Genomic DNA, 17,439 nt, shown 5'->3' with positions numbered 1-17,439 from the left:
AGCTGCTATGGAAGCGCTTGACTCCTCTGCTGCTCCGAAATACCTGTTATTCATGGAGAGCAATTTGAAGACCAATTAAGCTAATGGCTGGTGAGCAGCTGAAAGGTCAGTGCCAGCGGCGGGAGCCAAGGCTCAAGCCGGTGACCACTCCCGGTGATTCAACTGTTTGAGGGAGTCAGCCAGTAACTCACGTTGTCCAGAATTGAAGAATTTGATGGAAAGGTATCAGTAAACGTTGTAGGAAGAAAGCTCCAGCATGTCCATCCAGTCTGAAGGACTGAGTCAAAAGCTGGGAAGCCCTACCAACAGGGGCAGGACTTGCAACTTTTACAGACTCCGTCCTTCATCTGAACAGACAAGTACAATCTATTCCTGGATGCTGTCTCCACCTAGAGGGAGAACAGCAAAGATATTTTCTGAATATTTCAATCCAAGGTGGAAAGACATTTTTTAAAAAAATATATTTTAAAAAAAATAAATTTATTTTTAAAAAAATTAAAAAGAAATAAATTCCAAGTATTTTGCACATAAAAAATGGGAAAACCCTGTGGTTTTTCTGTCCAATATTAATGTAAATCAAATGAAAGCATCCCACCATATAAAGGCATGCTATGTTTCCATACAGGAAAATGAAACTTATTTAGGACAATAGCATACATCAAAAGAAAAAAAAAAGAACAGCTAGAGTCCAGCAGGGGGTTGAAATACATCAGCATTTAGTCAGCCAGTCTAATTTTAAGAATTAAAAGCAAAGTAGAAGTTCAAAAAGTAAAGTTAAGATCCAGGCATGCTGAAAAACCAAAATGCTGAAAGGAAAATGGATGTCCATGTCTTTCTGACCGTTCCCAAAGGAATCTGGAATCTTCAAGACTCCCCAGATGGGTCTACAGCCATCCAAAAATCATCTTGGGTCTTTCCTAAATGCCAGCTTTGGCACCAAAATCAGCAGATCATTAGCAAGGGAGAAAACGCTTCTTACCATTCAGCAGCCATCTTGGGGGGCATTAAATAGCTGTTATACAGTATTTAGAATCTAAAACTGGAAAAAAAGAGCTACCTGCTTTCTTGATAGAAGAATAACAGAGTACAGTGTAAGAAACCCTGACATGAGAATTTTCTTCAGCTCTACACTCAGCTGATTTCTGGGAAAAGAGAAATATTCTTCCAACTCATGAAAACAACACAGAATAATCCCCAGGATACAATTAAGCAGGATGCAAAAGGGTTTTTGAGATGAATTTGATACCAGAACATAAAGGAAATAGAAAATAATCTTAAAGAATAAATAAGGAAAAGATTTATATACACTTCCTGACAATAACACTGATTAAGCTCAGTAAGATTTAATACTGAATCGTTATTAAAAGAATCCACTTTTTTTCCCAAGAAGATCTAACATATAGTACATCAATCCACAAACTGAATTCTTAATGCCATACCAATTTGACCACAGAAGTGATTTATGCATTAATAACAATTTTCTATCTTCATACTTCCAGATTTACTGGACTATAACTTCTGTCTTTTAAGGCAGTATGGTGGCTCTTTGTGCTGAGAAAGATATTGTGTTTCCCCGAAAATAAGACCCGGTCTTATATTTTGGGGGGCTTCAAAATAAGCACTGGGGCTTATTTTCAGGGGAAGTCTTATTTTTTTCACGTACAGGAGGCGGCAAGCGCAGGGGCTGACGTGAGTGGGAGCGCTGCTACAGCCAGGCTGGCACTCTCCATCCCACCATCTGCTTGCCCGCAGCTGCAATTCACCAAGATCTCAGCACGCCCTGGCCTCTGCCCACCCGGACTGCTGTTGCTGGGACACTGGAGCTCGGGTCTTGCTCAGGCTGCTGCTACAATGAGGCAGAAGGCCATGCAGTGCATCAGGATCGCCTGCCCCAACCCCCCCATGTCTCTGCCTGCTGCCAGTGCCCCCACATGGTGAAATCGCCTGCCTCCATTAAATCAGGTGTCAATCTGTCCCACCAGCTCTCGGTTTGCCTGCTGCTGCAATCCACCACATGGCTGTGCAGCGCATTATGTTCACCTCCCCCATCCCTCCGCCCAGTTGCTGGGCCTGCTACACCTGCTTCTGCTAACCTTGTCAGGGCTCTTTGCCCTCCTCGCCATGCTGCTCTCAGACACCCTGCTGGGCTGCTCCTGCCTAGCTGGGGGGCCAGATCTACGACCTCCGGAGTGCCCTCCCTGCTGGCTGCCAGGGCCCCTGCACTGCCGGGCACTGCAGCTCTTGTCTGGCTGTGCATGGTGGGTATGGGGTTGCCCATGGGTGCCTTTGGCCTCTTATCTCACCTGCAGATATTCTCCTGCCATTGCCTCGCCTGCTGCCTGGCCCAACCCAGCTGGCAGGCTAGTGCAGCCGCCATGAGATGAAGCGAGGCAGGTGGCGGGGAATGGAGCTGTCTCTCTCCCCCTGCCAGACACCCGCCAAAGCTGTGTAGGGCAGGGGTGGGGTGCACCATCTGGCCTGCAGGATGCATCCAGCGGAAGGTAGTGGAGGGTCCTTGGTAGCAGTTGTTTTGGTAGTAATTGTTTTGCTGCATTCATTATCAGAACAGAAATCATTTGTCTTCTTGGCTGACTAAAGGAACTATTGTCTTCTCATATTCTTGCCTCCTCATTTCTATCACTGGAAGCATTCCAAGTAAAAAGTACAAAGGATTTCCCTACCCATCAGTGGGAACAAAGCACTCTTATACAACAATTCAGCATGCTTGCTTCCTAGAAGCAGATCAACTTAAAAAAGAAGCTGTCATGTTCTTGAAGAAATTATTACTCATATTTTATAATCATGAGCACAAATTCTTCTGCTTGAGTAAAAATAAACAAAAAGAACATGAAATTCTAGCCAAGCATACTTCTTTTATAATTAGTAATAATTTGTTTAATTATTAATAGGCTTTGAACATATCTCATTATAGAAAAGCTACCACAGAGACAACAGTACCTATCAAATTGATAAACAGTACCTTACTATATACCGTTCTGCAGTATGAGTTCCGTAATCTGATAATTGGACCCATGTCCAATCTAGCTCCTTTGAATGACCTGGAAACATCTATGCAAATCAAGAAAGATGTGGTACCTTCAGCCTTGAATGAAGCAGTGGGCCACCCACTTTTGATAAGATCATCTTTCAAACTCAGTCTCCAATCTTCCCTTTTCAAGGAAGTCTTTAAAAAAGAGGATGGAGAATTAGCAACAAGAGATATTAGATGAAGCAAGTTAGGATCATTTCTTGTCAGGATTTAAACCTGGATATGAGACAGGAATTGCGCTAGTTGTTCAGATGAGTTACCTTTCTTGGTATCTGGAGTTGGGAGGTATGCCCCCTCCTAGTCTTGTTAGACCTCTCAACAGTTTTCAATATTCTCTACCATGATATCTACTAAGCTTCTGGGCTGGGCTCATCTTTTTTTACCTATAATCATTTAAAACATTTAAAAAAAAAAAAGACAGAAGAAAAAAAGAGGCAAAAGAGGTGGTAAAAATGAAAAAGAGTAAATAAACAAGAAACTTGCAGGCATCAAAGAATTAGGTTAACATTTTGAATGGTTCATGTATTTCTTTTGAATATCTAAATATTCTGTGTGCATGCATGTGCATCTTCGAATCAGTGTTGACCTCTGACAGCTAGTCCTTGCCAGGTTTGTTTATTTTTATATGATTGTTAAAAATGTCTTGCTAGTTCCTTCTTCCTATGAGTCAGAGAGACTGGCACAAAATCACCAGCTGGCTTGATGCCTAAAGTGGGACTAGAACATATAATCTCTGGGTTCTAGCTTGCTACTTAACAACTACACTAAACTGGCTTTCTTAAATAAACTGTTCACCCTATCAAATCATCTTAGAGGGTTCATCTCTTTAGAAGTTAAGAAAGTAACAGATCAGAAAATAAGCCTTTTCTAAGGTACCCCCAATGCTTATTTTCTAAGGTACCTTATCCCAACTGAAGAGGAATGCCTGCATATCTCCACATGTTAGGAGTACACACTGGGGAGAGGACCATTTTGATCGAAGAAGCCAACAGAGTCTACTTGCAGGAATGGAGGTTGCCTTCTACAAACCTCTACTCCTACACTAAGGGAAGAAGTAAAGTACTACTCATGCAGAAGATTAACAAAATGCATTAGCATGAATGAGAAAGCAGTCTTTATAATATAAATAGGGTTGTGGGTTACGGCATATGTGGAGAGGTGCTGTGAGGGAACTGATATGGGTTTGAAAGTGTACCAGGGGATGCCTGGGAGTGCACAAGAGGTACTATGAAGATCAGGGACAGTCTGCAGGAGAGGGGATTCAGGTCAGGAAGGGTGTGAAAATGTCCAAGAGGTGCCACATGGGCCAAGGAAGATGCATGGAGAGTGGTCTGGGTCAAGAATGATATATGGAGAATTGCAAGAAATGCCTGCAGGTCAGGGAAGGTACGTGGGAGACTCTCACTGGTTGAGGGAGCATCACAGGTTGGGGAAGATGGGAGGTTAGTATGTGTGAGAAGTGCAGGAAAGTGTTCCTTCCTTCCCTCTTCCTTTCTCATTCCAGCAGGTAAGTGCCTATGATTGAATGGGAAGAGTGGGAAGGATTACAAAACTGGTTGGAAAACTGTCATAATATGTTGAAAATAAACATCACATGACTGCAGCAGCAGCAGCCCTGTAGTGTAATATAGCAACAATTAATTGCACTAAAGCAGCCATAATTTCCCAAAATTTCATTTCTTCAGGAGTCATGGTGCAGATTTTAGACATATTCTATAAGTTATCCCCTATGAGGTACCTTGGTTCAAAAATTATTGCCCCATGATTCACCATTTCATCCAATTAAAGATCATGACACCAAGAGTTTAAATAGTGTATAGCTAGATTTAATTTAATATTTAAATTTATATACCGCCCTTCTCCCGACGGATTCAGGTAATATAAACTGACAATTATCATTTACTCTTTATTATGACATGTTAAGTAACCCTGCTTCTGGACCAAGCCTACTTCAATAGTGGATGAACACTCAATAATTAAATGAATTGGCTAAAAAAATTACATGTAAAAAATATAACAAAGCTTTTTTCTTTTTTAATCAGCTCATTTGGAGATTTATTCTAGAATTCGTGTGTTGCTTGTGTAAAATCAAGTTTTGGCATGTGAAGGGGAAGATTAATCAACTTGGCCATAAAAACTAAGAATTTGAAATGCAGATATCACATAAATAAATCACAAAAATACAGGAAAATCCTTGAGCTGGTGTTAATTTCATTTGTCCATTATAAATGCAAATCAAAACCAACAGAAATATAGGTGAGGACTTCCGGTTTGGCGACGCGGCGAGACAGTCAGGGAAATAGCGGGCTCTGATGAGCGCCGTGAAACCCTCGGCTGCCAATGGGTCTTTGGACCGGAACTGTCCTGTAGGGATGGGGAAAAAAGAAAGGCGCCTCGGACGACCAAGAAGAACAGGCAAGTTCCTCGGAGATCAGAGGGAATTCTCTGTGAGTCGGTGGCGGCAGCCATGGCAGCTGCCATGAAGCTGGGACAACTGGACTAAGTATAGAGCTGGAGGAAGAGAACAACGGAACGGAGTTTCTTTGAAGCCGAACTCAGGCTTGAATAATAACAAGAGAAACATCTTACAACTACAAGACCCCTAATATGTAATAGCGGCTAAGGAACATGGGGGCAAAGAAGATTTTGAAATATAATTTGGAAGAGACAAAACCCAATTGAAAATTGATTTCTGAACAAACTAATTGGAACTTTAAACAATTAGATATGGTCAAAGGATTGGAAAGAAATATAGAGATCTTTTTTTTCCCCTTTCTTTTTTAAATTGCAAGAAACATTAAAAAAATGGATAATAAGCTTTAAGAAGGAAAAAAAGGGGGATGTATAAATAAAAGGGGGGAAAGAAAAAAGTGAGAAGAGCTATTTAAATTTGGACTGCACTTTAAATATGATTTGATATTTTAAAATTGAAAAAGAAAAAAGAGAAGTCAAGTAAGATCGTGATGTAATGGAAACAAAATGGATACTTATTAAGCAATTGGAAATTGTGGATTGCAGAGAGACACCATCTGGAGTAAAAAGGAACATTGCAACTTGGTTCTTTGTTTTGGAAAATTGTGAACTTCACAGATAATAACCGTGAGAACTTGTGGAGGAGGATTTTCTTGTCTACAAGAAGCTTGACTTTTGGAGGAATAAAAAAAGGGAGAAAAAAGAAATAGAAGGGAATATAATGGAACTTTTATAATTGGAGCAATTATTTGACTTGGAGAATGGAAATAAAAGAAACAATTATAACGTTGCACAGAGGACAAAATTTGAGGATATAAAAATTGAAATGGAGTATACTCGTGTGGACAAGAAAATGAAGATGGAGAAATAAGACATAGAAATGGAAAATGAAGAAGATAAAGATATTGTGATTAAATATGAACAAATAATTGAACATGTGAATAGTAAAAATAAAAAGGAGGTCTCTAGAGATTATATTAAGATTAACAACAATATGATGATGTTTATACTGAGATTAATAATAATATAATGATGATTATATGGAGATTAACACTGAATGATAAAAGAATAAAAGGTTGGAAAATATTAAGAAATTTAAAGAAGTCCAGGACCTGGATTTATAAAATGACTATATTGAGATTAAAATATGAGAAGAATTATGTTACAGATAATTAGAAATTAAATAGGGATTGAAGCTAAAATATATGGAAAATAGACTACATTAAAAGAAATATAGCAATGGATATAATGAACCAATTTTTTATTAATATGTTAAAAGATACTACTTGAGGAAATTGATCGTTATAATAACTGGGATATTGTTTAAATATCTATAACAATTGTTATAATTTGAATATTTTTAATAATGTATCTACAAAAGTAAAAGATGATTATGCTGTAACAGTGAGAAAAATAAAGATAATTATACTGGGATTAACAGTAACTGAGATGATTACACTGGGATTAACAGTGAGAAAAATAAAGATGATTACACTGGGATTAACAGTGGAATAAAGATGATTACACTGGGATTAACAGTGAATAAAGATGATTACACTGAGATTAGCAGTGAAAAAAATAAAGATGATTACGCTAGGATTAACAGTGAATAAAGATGATTACATTGAGATTAGCAGTGAGAAAAATAAAGATAATTACGCTGGGAGTAACAGTGGAATAAAGATGTATTTTGTACATCTGGAAGGATAAAAGAAAAGGTTAAATTAGAAAATTTATAGCTATAATAATTGGGATATTGTTTAAATAGGTATAACAATTGTGATAATTTGAACATGTATTACCTAAGTGAAAAAGAAAAGAAAACTGAAGCAATATATGATTATGATCCATAAACAAAAATTACTTAATTGGTGTTATATAAATGGTATGGTTTGATAGATAGAATTTAGGATAATTGGGAAATTGTATTAAAAAGCATTATTTGAACTAAGAATTATGTTTAAATGTTAAATTGTTATATTTTTAAAATTAAAGAAAAGATTTAAATTTGATAAAGTAATAATGGATTAAAGATTTAATGAGCATAATGAAATATAAATATGTTTGAACTGTATTGTTAATAGCGAGGATTTAAAGTAAGAATTGTTGTATTGTGAGTTATTAATTGAATTAAGAATTAAGGTGGGTTAATAGAAGGGTAATTGTTTTGATTAAGTAAATATGTGTTAATTTCTTAAAATGGTATTAGTTGAATTTGTGATTTAAGATTAAGAAATAAGTACTATGGCAAAATAGAATAGATAAAATTTTGTTAAAGATTTTGTTAAAAATTGAACAAAGTGATGACTGGATCAAAGCTCTGTTCTGAAAGGATGTAATTTGTATGTTTGGAAAAAAATAAAAAAACTTTTTGCAAGAAAAAGAAAAGAAATATAGGTGAAAGTTTAAACAAAATGTTCAAAATTGAGATTCCCCAAATGCTACATAAATATATTTTTGACATAATTTAGATCATGAATTGAATTCTTTTAAGTAAGCAATTATCAAGTTTTATTTACTATATCTGTTTATGTTATTTATAAATCATGACACTTCTTAAGAAAATATAGAAGCATAATGTAAAAGACCAAAATAAATGTAACTGAAAAACAGAACTGCAGATCATTCTTAGCCATATTGATTCCCACCACACCATAAAGGCTGAAATGTTACTCATTGCTATACTCCAATTAATTTTTAATTAATATGTCCTAGCAACCTTTATTTTTATTTTTTGCCCTCAAGATATTGTCTACTTCTTCTTCCCAGCCTCTACCTTGTATTTGGAAAATTATAGAGCCTTGTTCCTTAGCAGGCAACCTTATGCTTTTAATCTACTCATGGCACTTTCAGGCGGGGAAGATCAATTGGTACTACCTGGCCACTTTCGACTGGAATGGAAACATATTCTCATTTCCATTTTCTGGGCATCATCCTCCAGAATAGCTTTTGCTTTGGGCAATTCATTCAAACAAAGTTTCCTTTTATCCAGTAGACTTTTCAGCATTACTCAAAGATTTGGATCCACTCAAACCGTAGGTGATCAGCAGTGGGAGTTGTCCTAAAACAGACATTTTCTGGCTGTTGTTTCATGGCTTGGGCTATACACAAACAGCTGCTATTTAGGCTATTTTGTACTGAGGATTGCATTCTTGCTCAAATAGGTACCATGGGGGAGAAGGAACCCTACAGTCTGTATATAAAAAGGCTCTCACTTCATCAAGCACTACCTCCTCCAATCAGTTATTAATGGACTACTTTTAAACACAGGTTTAGTGTCCTTTCAGAAGACTAAATTGACATTTAAATATACTTGTCAAAATGATGCAAGAGAGGAAGGCTCCTATTTTATTATATGCCCCCTATTCATATCAGCTGTCAAACTGGTATGCACATCCGTCTGGCTAAACTATGCAATTCCTGTGTTTCTATTACCTGTTATTAGGCACACAGGGTTTATAGCAGGGGTCCTCAAACTACGGCCCATGGGCTGGATACAGCCCATAATGCAGCTAGATCTGGCCCATGGGACTGCCCTTGAGAACTGCGCCCCGCCTCCCAAAGAACTGGCCCCCGGTGTTTCAGCCTGGCCAGCCAGGTGCTAATCTATAACTTGATGGCTGCCATCCGGTCTGGAATGCAATCAGTCTTAGATCCACGGGGCATCCCTGGAGCCTGTAAGGAACCACCCAACTGTCTCATCCCCGCCCCTGGGGACTCACCACTCCTGTGGGGGGGGGGGTAAAGCAGCGGAGGGGGCCCCTAGCTGGCTCCAGGCTGCCCCATGGATCTAAGGCTGACCGCGTTCCAGGCTGGATGGCCACAATCCAAGTGCCGCGCCCACCACCAGCACCTCCATAGCCTGCTCACCGACCTGGACTTTCAGTCTATGTGGCTTCCCTTTCACTTGGACCACTCCTGCCCCGCCCCACATGGGAAAGCCACAGCCACGGTAAGCACAGTCACCGGCAGCACTGCCAAATTCTCCAGAATGAGATGGGAATGAGAAGGAGGTAGGCAGAGAAGGAAGGAAGGAAGATGAGAAGGAAGAAGAAAGAGAGGGTTTTTTTGTGGGGAGGCAGAAAAAGAAGCAGCATTCCTTGGCTGGGAAGCAAGAAAAGGCAGAAAGAGAAAGTAAATCTCAGATCTTGCAAACCAAGTGCAGTTCCTGCCGCTCGTTGGAAAGGAAGGAATGGGAAAAAAGGGAAGCTGAAAGTTTAAATCTCTGAATTTTTAAAGTCGCGAGGTTTTTCTTCCTGTTTGCTACACAGTGCAGCTCTCCAGTTCTGGGAGAGTCGTTTCTCGGCTGGGGGCTTTTTTTCCTTTGGAAGAAAAGGAGGCGGGAGTGGTGGAGGCAGTGACTGGGGCTTGTAAGGGTCCCTTTTCTGACTTTGGATTTGTCTCCTGTGTGTGTGTGTGTGTGTGTGTGTGTGTGTGTGTGTGTGTGTGTTTACTAAGGAACATTTTGCTAAGGATCTTTCCTCTCTGGCTTTCCTGCTCAATTACTAGCTTCCTGTAGGAAGTTAGTACCCACCCCCCTCCTAGGAAAATGAAATATTCTAGGAAATATTAAAATGGCTGAATATTATATTTTCCCTAAAGGAGAAATACATTTCTAAAAGACATAAACTCAGAACTTCAACTCCCTGCCCACCCAGCAGATATTTTGGTGCCAACCTGTCTACAAGACAAAGGCTGGGATATCTTATCTACAAACGACATGGCCCTCAGGATATAATAGGATTAGCCCTCACTCAAGATCCAAACCAGCACAAAGCCATTAAGCCATAATAGGAATTGCCCAAAGCCCCTTCATTACATCATCACCCAGCAAGATTCAACCAGGCCTGAGATTCAAGTTACCCCTGCGTAGCCCCAGGGGAGTCTGACAACCAATCAGAATACATTTCTTACACAGGAACAGGAAGCTCCAAGGTGGGGCCCAAGAGAGAGTATAAATCTCTGTCTCTCTCTCTCACCCATGTGCTCTTTTTGCCCAGGACCTAATATCATGTGGTCCTCATATCATAATGTCCACCATTAAACCATCTTTCCAAGCAGTCTCGGTATTCCTAGTGTCTTTCTTCCCACTTGGAACTGAACCCAGATGGACATTTCTTCCAACAATTTGGCACCCCACCTGGAACTCCAAGTTAACCTGACCAATGGACCTGGCCCAGGTAAGCCTCCCTTGCCAGCACAAACCCATTGAGTGTGGGTGAGTTTTCCTGGACCTTGGCCATTTGGAACAAGGGTTTTAAAGGGGTTTTGAGTGTTGAGCTCAAAGGCTGCTTGGAAAGAAGGTGAATACTTCTAAATTTTAACGTTTAAAGCCCAGAAAAGTGTGGGAAATGTGCGTATGTGTATGTGTATGTGTGTGTGAGTGAGAGGGCCCTTCTCCCAATCACAACTAGATCTTGCTGCCTCTGTGCATTTCCTAACCGCAGTAACACTCTGGTCTACCACATAGTCTAGAGAGCATGGGGGATTTGCCAGAGCACAGGACCTTCTGTTAGGGAAAAGAGTGTGTGTGTGAAATGGAATGGAAAAGTGAATGAGAGAGTTGAACTTTGGGCAACCAGCTGGGAAGTCACTGAGCAAAGCCCTGTGTTAGGAGGTGCCCATACTCCACTGCTTAGGAAAAGCAGCAGGTCCTCCCAGGCCCCTTTTTGGTCCAAAAACCAAAAACCAACAGCGGTATTCCCTACAAATGAGGTGCCCGTACTCTGAGAGGAAACCAGAGTCCTCACAGACCTTTTTTGTCTGAAAACTGACAGCAGCAGGCCCGGCTAAGCCAAAGTGAACCCCAAATCTGAGAGGGAACATGGGAAGCTGTAGCTCGAGGGTAGTGACAGGAGCCCCCCAGGAGATTTAGGAAAAAGTTGTGAGCAAATTGTGTAACAAAGTGGGCTTTGCTCAAGGAAGAGACAAAGCTGGAAAACCAATTTGGCTAAATAAAGGTACTTAAAAGAAATGGGAAATATATATTGGAATGTTGGGTTTTTTGTTTGTTTGTTTGTTTATCTCTCTTCCTCTCTGTCTTCCTTGCAACCACATAGTATGTTTGTTAAGATTTGTGCCTTACCTAATTTAACTGAGATTTATGGTGGGAATGACCGGTGTGCCTAAATCTGAGAGTTCCGTTTTCCTTTTCTCCTTGGTGTGTGTGTGTGTGTGTGTGTGTGTGTGTGTGTGTGTGTGTGTGTGTGTGTCAAAGTCTTTGTATTCCCTAAAGGTAAATATAACTCTTAAATGTCTCTGATTCCTAGGAGGGGGAAAAATTGTTAGAAATAATTTTGAATTAAGCAATGGAAATGCCTTCACACTGAGCTTGCCTGGCCAGCAGAACAGGGTGAAGTTTTCTTCCCTCTCTGTACTTTTAAGAACAGCCCAAGGTTATTACGTTAATTTACAGGAAAATTTCATTCTTACAGTTACTGTAGTTTCATCTGTCCATCCTTTTTCTGAAGCACGTGAATCCAGTTTTTCCCCTCATCTGTGATATCCCCATTTATTATAACTAGTCTGTTTAATAATTGTGGTACTGATGTATTTTTCTGCCTGCAAGCTATCTACCCACCCCGACTCTATCTCTCCATTTCTTATTCTCCTACAATGCCTTTCTTCACCCACAAATGGGTAGGGGACCTTGTTCTCATGTCTTTCAGCCCTGCACAGATGACTCTGCAACCTGTGGAAGCATATAACGCTGATCCAGATACTGCCTCCAGGGGAGAACTTCCATCCATTTGAGCCAGGAATTGGGTTTGGATCCAGCCCTCCACTAGAAAGTCATCACAGCAATCAGAGTGGAGCAGATCTTCCCAAGCCTGACTGACCACCCTTACCACCAAGCCAAGCCTAATGCCAGCAGACATGAAAGAAAGGACCCTGAGATGGACAAGTAAAGACTGAAAGACTCTTTTCAATTGCCAAAAGACAGCTGTAAAGACTATGAAGGGAGGGTGGAAATTCATTGTAAGGTTTTCTTTCTTTGCTTCATTCACAATTGTAACTGATCAGTTAAATGGATTCATGAAGGGATGGCATTTTGGAATGGTTGATACAGCAAGTTCTGAACACCTTAGATTTCTGTCTGGAGGGAGAGAAATTTGTCCAGAATATTTGTATTGTCTGTATTTTAGAAGCAGCTGCATACATAAGTACGCACACAGAGACACACCATTCAGAATTAGACTGAAGTTATCCCCTTCACATACCTCCACACAAAGCTGCTCCTAGCTTGCTGTTTTGTTTTGTTTTTTTGTTTTTGCTTTTGTTTGTTTTGCTCTGTGGCACTAAGGCCCAAGTCATATCTCCCTGCTAATTCCATGGGGGAGGGGCATTCCCCTCAGGCAATTCCCTCACTTGAAGAGATAGCAGAAGAGAGATCTCCAAACCCCAAGCCCTGACTGTGACTCACAAATGATGCTGTTCAGTAAAAGCAGGATATGTTGCACTGGTGGTCTCATTAGTAGGAGTCCCAAGACTCATTGTGTGTGATTTTAAAAAATACTAAATAGCCTGGATTGCACAATAGCTAACCTCAATTTGGACTCACAAATCCTGGATGCACTAAAGAGCTAAGGCAGGTTCAGTAACCAACCCTTGGAAATGGGCAGCCTGTAGTTATTTAAAGGAAAACCATGCCTGTGAAGAATTTTGGGACTTGTGCTTGCTTGAAACCTGATTGAAAGCTCACAGAAAGTGACATCAAATATCTGAAAATAATTGGCATAGAAAACTGGATACTGTAAATTTATTTCCAGAACTTTTGCCCTGGCTGCTAGACCTTCATTGTTGAAAGCTCTCCTTTTGGGAGCACTGAAGGAATCCTTCTCTGCTGCCTCTATTAATGCCTTCCCCTTTGCATCAGAAAAATTAAAAGCACCCACCAAGTCTCCTTGATCTGATCAACTTTTAATCTTTTGTCAATAATGTATATCCCACTCACATATTTTAGCAAAATGGGGGGATTGTAGGAAGTTAGCACCCACTCCTCTCCTAGGAAAATGAGATATTCTAGGAAATATTAAAAAGGCAGAATATTATATTTTCCCTAAAGGACAAAAATGTTTCTAAAAGACATAAACTTAGAGCCTCAGCTCCCTGCCCCCCCCCCCAGATATTTTGGTGCCAACCTATCTACAAGACAAAGGCTGGGACAGCTTATCCATTAAGCCATAATAGGAATTGCCCAAAGCCCCTTCATTACATCATCACCCAGCAAGATTCAACCAGGCCTGGGATTCAAATTACCCCTGAGTAGCCCCATGGGAGTCTGACAACCAATCAGAATACATTTCTTACACGGGAACAGGAAGCTCCAAGGCGGGGCCCAAGAGAGGGTATAAATCTATCTCTCTCTCTCTCACCCATGTGCTCTTTTTGCCCAGGACCTCAAACCATGTGATCCTGTCCACCATTAAACCATCTTTCCAAACAGTCTCCATGTTTCCAATGTCTTTCTTCCCTCTTGGAACTGAACCCAGATGGACATTTCTTCCAACACTCATTTAGTTCAGAAGCAGCCACGTGGGAAAGGAGGCTGGGGAAGGATGTTTTTTTTTTCCACTGCCTGTATTCCGGGACCTAAATTGCTTAGCTGTGTAATTACCAGAATAAGCTAATTTAACATTTTTTCTCTTTCTCTGTCACCTGTTGAATTCTAAATGAAATTTGAGGAAGACCTTTCTTTAGTTATCAGGGAGTCATTTTCTGGTTAGTCCTCCTGATTTGGCCTCTTTTAGATTTAATCAGCATTAAGGTATTGCCTGTCCTTAAGAGGGAGAGAATGTTTGCTTCTGCCATCTCTCAAGCCGGAGGGCTTCCTCCATGAGTTGTCGTGACCGTGTGCTGCCCTGGCAGTTGACGTGAGCCTTTGCTGTGGTGTTGTATGTCAGAACGAGGATGTGTTGATCTCGTACAAGGTGGTGAAAGTGACGTAGGGCTAGGTGAATTGCCAGTAGCTCCAACCAATTGATATTGTGGACTAAGTCCTGTGGGGACCAGTGACCTTGTGCCACATGGTGGTCGAGGTGAGCTCCCCATCCATAGAGGCTTGCGTCCAACATGATGATGATTCTCTGAGCCTCCTTGAAGATCGTCCCCTTGTCCAGGGTGGGGGAGGTCCACCAGTGAAGGGAACGACAAACTGGAGTCCAGGAGTTGGATACCTTGGCCCGTTGGAACAGAAGGAGGAACCACTGAAGGTTGCACAGGTGAAGGCGAGCCCAGGGCACGATTTGAAGGCACGACACCATCTTCCCTAGTAACGATGATAATGTCGCCAAGGGAACCTTGGGGTTCCGATGAACGAGGGCCACTTGTTCTCTGATGGCTACCTTTCTGTCCTGGGGAAGACCTCTCCCGTTCTGGTGTTTATGATGGTGCCTAGATGGGTTAAGGTGGTCCCGGGATCTCTTTGGAAGATTGACCAGAAAGCCATGGTTTCCCAAGGTTTGAAGAGTCAATTGCAGATCCTCCTGAGCCCTCTGACGGGAGGAGGCCTGAACTAGTATATTGTCTAGGTATGCCACATCTGTGTTAATCATAAATGGGCAATCAGGGCAGCCAGGATTTTGTTGAAACAGCGGGGTGCCGATGCCAGGCTGAATGGCAATAAACAGTATTGCAGATGGCGACTGGCATAGCTGAATCTGAGATACCTCTGATACACGTGAGCGATCAGAATGTGGAGATAGGCCTCGGAGAGATCGATTGAGGCCAAAAAGTCCCCGGGGCGGATTCCTTCGAGGATTGAGGAAACACATCTTGAACCTCCTTTGAAGATTGAGGGAACACACCTTGAACCTCCGGTAGACCAAGTGGACATTGAGGGTTTTTTAGGTCGAGGATCGGTCTCCAGCCCCCGGAGTGTTTCGGTACCACGAAGAGGATGGAATAGTATCTCTGTCTCTTTTGATCCGATGGAACGGTCTCTATGGCCCTGATGGTCAGGAGGTGCCGGATGGCATCCTCCATGAGTGCTCACTTGGTGAAGTCGCGGGAGACAGGGCAGGTACGAAGTGGTTCGGAGGGCTGAACAGGAACTCCAGATGGAGACTGAATTTGATGGTGCTGAGGACCCAGAAGTCCATGGTTGTTATCTCCCCCTGGTCTGCGAAGAGGCTCAAGCGACCTCCTATGGGGGGAATGGAGAAGTCATTTCTGTTTGCGGAACTGGCGGCCGCCAGCTCCACGAAAGGACCGTCTCTGGGTTGCGCTTTGGTGGTCCTTGTAACAAAATGGCTGCCTGTCTTGCTGTCGGAATTGCCCTGTTTGATATGAATGCTGTTGGAATTATCCATCTTGGGAATTAAAACAGGTTGCCTGCGGGAATTTGGAGTGGCCCATCTGTCTGCCCTTCTGGTTACAGAAGGTAAGACTTTGCATCTGTCCTTGTCCTCAATTAGAAGAGGATCAAGAGCTGCTCCAAATAGTTTGGTCCCCATGTAGGGGGCTGAGGCCAGCCACCACTTGACCCTGAGATCTGCTGACCAGGATTTGAGCCAGAAGAACCTCCTGGAGGTAATGGAGGAAGCGAGGGCTCTGGAGCTGCATTTTGCGGCATTGAGAGTAGCGTCCGCAGGAAACTGAGTGGCGGCAAGGATCTTATTAAGGTCCTGGTGGATTTGGACCTCGGAAAGAGGAAACCGGGATTGAAGCTGTTGCAGCCATAAAATGGTGGAGCGATTAAAGAAGGATGCCGCAGAGGCTGCATTAATGCACTGGCGGCTGCCTGGTGAGTCTTTCTGAAGGCTAATTCAAATTTTTTATCCTCTGGTCTTAGGTTCTCAGAGGGGTCCCCTGCTATAAATGGTGAAGGGGATAAGAAGGCCGCAACAGGGGTGTCCACTGGAGGGACCTGCAGAAGTTGGCTGAAGGTAAGTGCCATGTTGTAAATTATTTTGTCAGAACCATTAGGAGTAGGGAGGGAGGCAGGAGTAGCCCACTGATTCTGGACAATGTCCGCAAAAAGTTTGGGGGCTGGAATAAACAATTGTTTTGACACTGGCTCTGAGAATATCCCATGTCCCTTTCGACGGGTGGGAGCCTGTTCAGTGGTACCCTCCTCTTGTAGGCCGGCTGTGACTGTCGCCTTGTGTAGCAAGGACTTGAAGAGCCCAGCCGGGAAAAGCCCTGTGAAGGGCGGTGTATCCTGAAGAATATCTTCCTCATCATCAGAGAGATCAGGATCTCTCTGAGGCTTTTCCCGACACTAGTTCTGCACTGCCCTCTGAGGGAGGGGGTGAGCGATGAGAGAGTTCTGTCAGACTGGCCTGAGGTGATGTGAGGGCCTGTCTGCTAAGATAGTCTGAAACCAGGGATGTAAAGCGGTGGCTACAAATGCCGGCAGAAATGCCTGTAGAAATTGCTCTGGAAATTAGTAATTGGAGGTTCTCTGATAGGTCAGCCAGCTGAGCAACCTCAAACTCTGGAGCCGTGCCAGCCCTGGTTTTCTCCTGTTGAGAAGAACATGCAAAGGGTGGCATGTTTTGGATTGGTCCCTGTCAGGGGCATGTTCCTCAGGAGTTGAAACAATAGGTCCTGGAGAAAGACCTCCAGAAGCTTCCTGAGGTGAGGATTGGCGAGATCCCTGATGAGTAGGATGGGAAACAGACTGGTCACTAGACCTAGACAGGGTTTCCAATTGAGCTTGCCTTTTTTCTGCGAGAGAAAATTGCTTGTCCGGGTCCTTCTGTCTGCGCTCCATGTCCTTTAACTCAGCACTGGAGTGCTGAGAGGCCTTGCGGCGATGCTCAGATTTGCATGAGGCTTTCTTATGCATGGAAGCTTCCACAGTGCTCTGAGAGTTGTCTGGCATGAATGCTCAGCAGGTGGGAGATACTTGAAGGCAAAAAGGATGGTGGTCGCTTTGGAGCCCCAAATTGACCAGCTCACACCAGACAGAGGCA

General features: G+C 42.3%; 1 protein-coding gene across 4 annotated transcripts in view; it reads right to left on the bottom strand.

Annotated features, from left to right (window-relative positions):
• The window catches only part of ELMO1 (engulfment and cell motility 1), a 641,324-nt gene that overhangs the window by 602,494 nt on the left and 21,391 nt on the right, over positions 1 to 17,439 (bottom strand). The window contains exon 1 of one of the 4 annotated variants that reach the window (XM_087892441.1): positions 3,097 to 3,184. The exons of the other annotated variants lie outside the window; for them this stretch is intronic. The gene's annotated coding sequence lies outside the window, so the exon portion shown is untranslated. Of the gene's footprint in view, positions 1 to 3,096; positions 3,185 to 17,439 lie in introns of those variants that run through there. 4 annotated transcript variants of the gene reach the window in all.

The sequence above is a fragment of the Pantherophis guttatus genome, chromosome 4, assembly GCF_059756535.1.
Source record: "Pantherophis guttatus breed Tessera chromosome 4, ASM5975653v1, whole genome shotgun sequence".
Taxonomy (NCBI): Eukaryota; Metazoa; Chordata; class Lepidosauria; order Squamata; family Colubridae; genus Pantherophis; species Pantherophis guttatus.
This window is presented reverse-complemented; position numbering and strand designations above follow the sequence as displayed.